Here is an 8,696-nt window from a genome sequence, read left to right on the forward strand (position 1 = left end):
ACTATGGTATTTTTTTAGCAATATGAAATTTGTTCCATGTCAGTCTGGTTTTTTTTTCCTATTTAACAGCGCTTTTTATGGAAAAAAAAAAGTGCCACTTCTTCCAGCATTCATTCTTCTTATTGCTCTATTCTGCCTCATTCCTTGAGCAAGGATCCCCTGATTCTGTTAAAGCAGCCAGAGCTGCCCAGCTGCAGCACAGTGCTCCACCAGGGCCTTTATGCTGACCCAGGCTACAACATGGATTAAATTATAGCTCACACACTGTGATTCTATTTTGCATGCAAGGAACAAAATCTGTGTGAGGTAATACAGCACAGTACCCAGGGTCTGGATGAACAGCAAGCCTTGAAACTTTGTGTGCATTCACTTGTGCTTTTCTGCCTGCTTGTCAAGGTCAGCAACGTGGCACATTTAAAGGAGTTATTCCTTTAAAAGGAGGAATTCTTGCCTTGAAAGGATTTTGTTTGCTCTTGGTTGCTTTCTGACTCAAGCTCAAGCTGAGAGAGACCTCACAGAAGGAGGCAATGATTACTGCAATGTAATTGCTAAAATTCAGCAATTGCTCAGATTCATGCAGTTATTTTAAAGCTATATTTCTTGGTCATTTTAAGGTCAGGTCAAAGACATAAAAAAATACAAGTCAGCCAGAAAGGAATCTTTTCTTGAATTCATCCCACTGACATCCATAGATATGATGACATCTAAAACCTCTTGATATTCCAGAGGATTCAAGAACATTGGTATCTACAATACAGGTCACATGCATTCTAAAAAGCAAATATTCTGCACAGTCAAAAATCTGTTTAACTTGTGAATGAGGAAGAGTTAAACCTTCTCAGCAGCATTTCAACTGAAGATGGTCCTGTCTTTTTTCCTTTCACTTCTTTCCTCATCCATAGTAATTTCAGACTCCACAATAAGTTCCAATGTCACTTTTGAGAAGGGGAAGAACCCACAGAGATATTAAATATCATCCTCAACAGAATAAATTACTATTTGGGGTGTTTTTCTAAGAAATCCTGTTACAGCTATACTTAGGAACTTCCTTGATACACAGAGGTACTGAATACCATGATGTTTGCCCAAAGCAGAATTTTTTGTTGATTGTGCATTTTAATACTATAATCTATAAGTATGGTAATTTTATATTTCTCCATGAAGTGACCCAATTTCAGCTTTTAAGAGACTGACAGCCTTTACTGGCTAGCATGAAATTTTTCATGCTAGATGTTGCCCCATTAAAAAAAAAATCAGCCAAAATAATTGAGTTGTTTTTGAGGACAAGATTAAGAAAAATCAGGTCACATTGTGTGACAAAAATTTGGGTGTCTTTATTTGAGAACTAGGAAAATCCTCAGCTTTTCAGGAGGATACTAAACAATAGGGAGAGGCTTTAACCCAGACAATGATTTTTTTTAACATCACATGAATATGCACATTAACTTTATTGTGACCCAATGCATACTCACTTGGAAGATGAATTTTTTGATGATACTGGCAGCCTGCTTTCTGTCCTTTCCTAGTGCTTGTGTAGTATCCCTCAAATACAAACCTTGCAACCGAGGAAGACATTAAACCACACACATCCAATCCACTTCAATGAAAGACTAAATTCACAAGGCACTGAAGGGAACTCTGGTATGAGGAGAAGTATTCCCATGGGCAGCTCTCTCAGAAGACATACTGTCTTACAGAAACTCCCCAGTATGAAATACTGCTGGTTTTATTGCATACTGTACTCTTTCCTGACTGTTCCTTCCTAATTACAGCTATGGCAGCCAGCTCAAGACCTCACTGTGGTCAAGCAGCATGCTTTGCAGGTGAGCAATAGTAGGTGGTCTTGGTCCAGATAGAGCCAGTGGAATCTATTCAGTGAATGACACCAAGTGAACAGAACAAAGAGACTGCCCTGTCACTGTATTTCCCCAAGCTGGCTCTTAGTGGGAACATAGTTTGGCTATAGCAAATAAAATGGTCAACAATTGTTAGCAGCAACAATTAAGCCATTCATTGTGCCTTTTGGAGAATGATGGATGGAGTTTCTTGTACCATCCTCACCCCAGCTGCACTCTTTGTCAATTCCTCCTTCATGGAAGTTGTGTGATTTGAGCATCTGTTCTGAATCAGATAAACAAAGTGCAGTGGACTATGGTATGTACACATACCCACTGACAAATAGTCCTGTAAAGATAGGGACCCACTGGCCTAGGGAATTGCCCTGACAGTGTGATAAGCAGCCCTATACCTACTTTTAATCCCCATATCTGATAAAAGCAATCAGCTGAAGGGATCTCTTTATAAAGGCACTCTATGAACACCTTTATTTAGATAGTTCACCAGAAGCACAGATGACATAGTGATGTTGTAGCACTTGTTGCTCTGACAACACTCAAACTTTCCTCAGTGACAGAGAGGAAGAATATTTAAAGGAAAATGCTTTCCATATGATAGGGTCAGAGTAGTGTGGGGTCTCTGCTGCTCAAGGATCTAAGCTATTTTTTCCCAGCTCTATAAATCATAACATCAGCTCTGGTTTCTCCTAGGGTTAGCTGGCTAAACATCAAGGAACATCAAAAAGAGTTTTTTGCTTTCTGCTCTCCATAGCACTTGCACTCACGTGTGTCTATCTGCCCTCACATCTTCAAGAATAAAGCAAAGAAAAACCTTTCAGAAAACATTTTAAGCACAAAACCATTTTTAAAAAGCATTACTGTAAGCCAATGGTGAGGCCTTTTGTTTCCCCAAAAGGACAAACTCACACTTCCCAAAAAACAGAAGTCTTTTACATGGTGGTCCTCCCCTACCTACACTCTCTGATGCTGAACAAGCTATGAACATTTCTGGAAAAGAAGTAATTAACTGCAATTATTATTTCAGTGCATGAACAATCAAGGTCAGAACTAAAGCAAATCATCACGTGTCTCCTGATAATTACAGTGAAAATAATTACTTATTTCCTCATCAATAACTATTGATTCCTAGATGACCTCTGATGTCATAGCATGTTATTCATTATAAGAATTATGCAATGGCATCTATGTTACAAGCTTCACTATGTTAACTCTCAACATGTTCTTGAAAACAAAAGCTGAACAAATTCTCAATTTCTCATTTTAAAGCATACACTATTAATTTTATAAAGAAAAAGAATACTTCGGCCATTCCACCTAGTAGGGACACTGATGGCTGGAAGCCCATTTGGGATAAAATTTTGCCATGGGAATATGCAGTATGAGTTGCATTCACTTTTAGGATGGCTATGTCTTGGCCCAAGGTTAGTAAGTATATTGTCCTGGGAACTCCAGACATACTAAAATAATTTGGCTGTTAGTTATCTAATACTTTAATCAATTTTCAGCCTCATTGCTTTACTCTTACATAGCAATTACCCTGACTTTTACATAGCAATTACTACTGACTAATTAAAAATCTGAGGGCCACGCATACTGTAGGAAAGCTGTGGCAACCTATGGATTTCAGGTATGTCAGTAGGGCAACACTCAGAATGCCAAGGGAGTTGATATCAACTTCCTCTTTCAGAAACCTAGCCATGACATCCAACAGGATCTACTCTGCATTCTGCCAAAATCACTTATTTCAGTGAACCTGTTTCCAAATAACAACAGAAGCTGATTCATTACAAGGTATTCAACTGAGGTAGCTCAAGATCAACTCTACTTTCTTAAAAAGGGCACTTGTGGGAGTCAATTTCCACTAAATTAAAGAGTGGGGGAGGGGGGGGAAACAGAATAGGAAAAAACAGAAAAAAAACATTTTTCAATTGCTTCCCTAGATAGGTAAAGGAGACTCAAAAGTACTGAAGCCTTTAAATTAAGACAACCCATGTTTCAAAAAGACAAACAAGCTTTAGTGATTTGGTTATTTCTGATTTACTATCTTTAAAATTAGGCCATTACTTTTAGGAATGCTTTGAAATAAATGAATGACAGGAAAGGATTTCAGAATGTTCTTAACAGTAATCCATACCATTCCTGGGGATAAACTGTTTTGTCTTTGACCTTCTAGTTTATCCCTTTGGGAATCACATTATTGTCTCATAAGAAAAGAGGCACCCATCTTAATATTCCTAGCCTAATGAGTTCTGCAAAATCCTTTTAAAGTACTAGCTAACCAGATTGATATACTACTGTTTTATCCATCCAGATCAAACTGGATTTATGATTAATTGCATGCTTGCAAATCATCTTTCAGACTTTTATTCATCATTCTCTGTATGAAAAAAAAAAGTCAGTTGAGGAGTACAACATCCCTTCATGTTTGTTAGCTTGCATTTGTGTAGATCCTTTCAACTGCTTTATGGAATGAACAACAGTGATGCTGTCAGAATAAATTTAAATTTCATTTTTAATATGTCACTAAAGTGATACAAATTGTGGTGTCAATGCAAAAAGAGATATCATGAATTATAATTTCAAAATGAAATATAAAAATCCTAGGAAATTCAAAGGAGAATATCTTTTCAACTGCGATTTGGGATCTCTGGGATCCTTCAGACTTTTTATTCCTGCATATATAACTAGGTTTATCGCCTCAAAATAAAAATGGCTCTTAGAAATCATAGTGGTTTATGTGATATACATTTCTAGAAAGAATAAATTTGCCTTTGGGCTCAGATATGTTGATTACATTACTCAGTTAAGTTACAGCTTATATTCACATGCTACAGCCTTGCTTTGTGAAAGATTATCTGAAGAGTGTACAAATTGAACACATAAAATACCTTCAGCATGAAATAGTGTGTTATTATAGGGCTTTGTGAACTACAGAGTTGTCCTGATTTCAGATGGCAGTTTAGTCCTAGTTTATGAGTATAAAAACTACTGCGTACCTTACACCATATCATTCAAACAAAAGGTAGTAGAAAAGGTAATGTTAACAGATGTGTGACTGCTCCTGAAATCTACTTGTAAGATGGATAAGGAGCAGAATGATGGGGAGAATTGGTCTTACAGAAAATGCAAATGAAGATTCTTGTCTGTGAGACTCCCATCTCACCCATATTGTGAACCTCACTGTCCACCCCAAATCCCAGCACATCATCCATGAGTCAATTAGTGTGTGATGGTCATGTGTCATGCTGCTGCTATTTCATGTGAATAATCAACATTGAAATTTAGATTCTGTAAATAATCAAAAGTAAACATACTTCATTAAACTTAATCATGAATATTATTACCTTAGTAGTTAAGTTTATAATGAATCTTATTAACTTATTAATAGGCAATAGCATCTTAATTTTAAGGAAAATCTTTGTTGGTGGTCCAGAAATATTTTGTAATTATAGTCATGTTTTGGTCAGTTGAGTTAATTTCAATTAATATAATTCATTAACTTAATACCTAAACACTAACAGCCTAAGGGAGATACTTTAAGTGAACCAGTATGACAGCTTTAAAATAAAGGTCACAGTAAGTGTATGTCATTCCCTAATTTTAATTACATGCAATTTCAAGCCTATGTCTAAGCAAATTCTGGTATCCTAAAGATTGGTTCAGGTAACACAGTACCAACATCTGTGTTCTGAATGCAGATAAAGAGCCAAACAAGAAAGGTAGCAAGTGAGTGCAAAGAAAGTTTTAATTTATTTGTAATAGAGCTTGTAAGCAGTCTGGGGGCAAGGATTACCTTCTGTTTCTGTACAATACCTAGCTCAGTAACAAAAACCGGTATCCCTAGATGCTGCAGAAATAGCAAAGAGTAATAATAATATAAATGCAGAATAAAATTATCATGCCATTGATGCAAGTCAGAATTTCATATGAGGTATACTGACAGATGTTTAATGAACTGCACTGAATCAATCTGACACTGCACAGTTCTTGGGAAACAACCAAATCCTGTATAATTTCATTTAAAAGAAATTACTGCTGCTGCAGTTATTTTTCTCAGATTTTTCTTTTCTTCAAGCAAAGCTCACAGAAAACAGCAGCATCCCTATTTATTTTTTTTTCTTTAACATTATCAGATTATTAAATAGATTGGGCTTACATGTGGCTTCTCATTTGAAAATCAAAATCCAAAACTCAGCCTAGGTATCTGAGCTATGTTAAGCTACATTAACTGATGCCTTAGCTAGCTTTTTATTCCTCAACTAGATGAGCATAATGTTGTTCTTCCTAACAGATTTTTATATCTTAATAATTCTCAAATTACAGAAATGTTTGTGTGAAAGCAGGTAAAATTTGGAAGACAAGGGAAAGGAGAAAGGAAGGGAAGGAGGAGTCAATTACTGTAAGATGTTTCTGGGAATTTGTCCTTACCTAGTTCACTTGCCTCAGAATTCTTGTAGAGAATTAGGAGAAAGGAGAAGGGATCACAGAATACTAACTGGAAAGAAAAGACCAACACAGATACACAGCCTTTCCTATACTACAGCAGAGAGAATGTGATCATGGAATGCAGTGTTCCCAGTTTTAAAGAGCAGAGGGGGGAGGAAACACTTCCTCTATGAATAGAAGGGAAGAACACTAAAACAAAATTTTAAAAAGCTGCTTGCTTGTAGTAAGACAAAAAATTTGGAGTGACATAGAACTCCTACCTTGAAACATGAGTAAAAAAGGAAAGAAATACTGGAAAAAACTATATTCCTTTTTGGTGTCTTGGTAAGTAGCAATGGATCTGGCACAATTAAATCTAAATATTTAATGCTTTGCTGGGGTTATCCATGTTGGCAGCTCACCCTGTGCTTTGCAAGGAGAATATTGAAAATTCTCTTGAACTGTGGCCAGTTGCAAACTGGTTGGACAAGACTGGTCTGGTGCAGTTACTGGTGTTCCCCTTTCTACTCTCCCAGAGAGGTCAACCACAAGGTGAACAGGTTTGTTCCCTGATCAGCCATGCACACTGCCTGCCTTTCCTACAGGCCAAGGTAAAGCATCAGGCAGTTTCACACCTCCCAGAAATATTTATGCAGCAGGGCTGAAACCATTGAGCTACCCTATCAGTGCCACTGATCTGTTACCAGGGGTAAAGGTATCTGAGAATCTGACACACCAGCGAGCACAGGAATGCTCACACCTCAGTGCCTTCAGAGAAAGTTACAAAGCATTGATGCCTGTAGTAGCAAATGAGATTTCAGCTGAGGGCTGCAGCACCAAAAACTGCAGGGGATTGTTTAATATTCAGTGAGCATATGCCGAAAAAGTCAGTGCACATGCTATCAGAATTTCAGCATCCTGTGCACATCAATGAACTTTGCTTAAGCTTCATCAGGATCCATTTACATTCTGGATAAGAGATTTGGGAGGAAAACTGGTATATGATGTAAAGAGCAAAATTAAAGGCCAAAACCTTTTCAGGGTATCTGTCAGGAAGATACCTAAGCAGATTTTAAATAAAACGCCTCTGAAATTTTCCATCCATGTCCCAGATCTTCCCAGAAGAACATCTAAAATTATTCAGGACACATATGAATAATTTCTTTATATTTGTGAGACTTAGGCAGGGGCTTTCAATGTATAATCCAAACAAGCAGTGGATTAACTGTCTTCAGCTGAAAGCCTGCCAGATGACTACCCTTACCCACACACATGGCATTTGATGCCTGCCATTTTAATATTTTGACATTTTTGTGAGAGACATTGTCCTGAAAGGTCACCACTTGTCTCAGCAGCTGGCTGGCTGCCACTGAGGCTTGGGAAGCTTAGCACTGCACCTGTCATCAAAAATTACCATCTTCACAACTAAGTTTCAGGGAAGCTATGAATTTATGTCTATGAGGGGGAAAAGGAGATAAGAGGAAGGAAAAGGAAGCTTCAAAATCAGCTTTTACTTGCTACAGTGAAGACAGGCATTTATACATATACATCTGTAAGATGAGGCAGAAGTATTTCAAAACCAGCTTATAAACACAACAGTCACCAAATACCTGTGTTCTAGCATCATTATGGATTATACCATGAATATGTTTTGTCCTCTATTGCAGCAAACTATGCACATATTCTCTCCCTAGTCACTTAATGGCAGTCACCTGTTAACTGTGCAAGTGACATTTTCACATGACTCATGAAAAGCTGACAGTATCACTGGTCCCCAGGAAATAACAAAAACTGTAAATAAAGCAAGAAACATGACATAGCAATTTAAACAAACTGGCTACAGCCTGCATTTCTTGTGTAGTTATCTGACTACTATTTATACTTGGTAATGATCACAGGTTGTTTTCAAGAAGCAGATTTCATGCACAGCACAATAAGAATTCATTAGCCATAAACTCGATAAGACAATGGTAATACAGAAGCTTTGAATTAGAAAGGAGAATAAAAACCAACATAATGCTTTTTCAGTGCTATGAGACCAAAAATACACTGACAAGTATCAATTTTCTTCCTTACAGTATCACCACAACACTGAGAAACCTTCAGCTCCACTGCTTCCCAACCACCTTACTATCCTGTCTTGATGCCACTGTGGCAGATAAAGATCGTTTCATGTACAGACAGAATGAAACGGGTGAAAAACATGCATTGCTCACCGTGCTATGTTCATTGTTCTTATCAGGTCAGATGCAGACTTACTGGTGCCCCTTATGATGACTATTTGTTTGTACTTCTGAAAATAAGGTACTGTCAAGTTCCTTAATGAGAAGTCCGGGTCTGCATTTATGGATTTTTTCTAAAAAGTATTCCAGGTGAAAAATACCATGGAAAATTTTTCTTCTATGTGCTCACAAA

The 8,696-nt window shown here is 37.3% G+C and overlaps 1 protein-coding gene across 8 annotated transcripts in view; it reads right to left on the reverse strand.

The window, feature by feature from the left end:
• Positions 1-8,696, reverse strand: part of TRIM2 (tripartite motif containing 2) — a 91,877-nt gene that overhangs the window by 77,879 nt on the left and 5,302 nt on the right. The window contains exon 1 of one of the 8 annotated variants that reach the window (XM_031060830.1): positions 8,498-8,638. The exons of 6 other annotated variants lie outside the window; for them this stretch is intronic. The gene's annotated coding sequence lies outside the window, so the exon portion shown is untranslated. Of the gene's footprint in view, positions 1-8,497; positions 8,639-8,696 lie in introns of those variants that run through there. One more of the 8 variants, XM_031061152.1, reaches the window with a different exon arrangement.

Source organism: Geospiza fortis, unplaced genomic scaffold, assembly GCF_000277835.1.
Source record: "Geospiza fortis unplaced genomic scaffold, GeoFor_1.0 scaffold40, whole genome shotgun sequence".
Lineage (NCBI taxonomy): Eukaryota > Metazoa > Chordata > Aves > Passeriformes > Thraupidae > Geospiza > Geospiza fortis.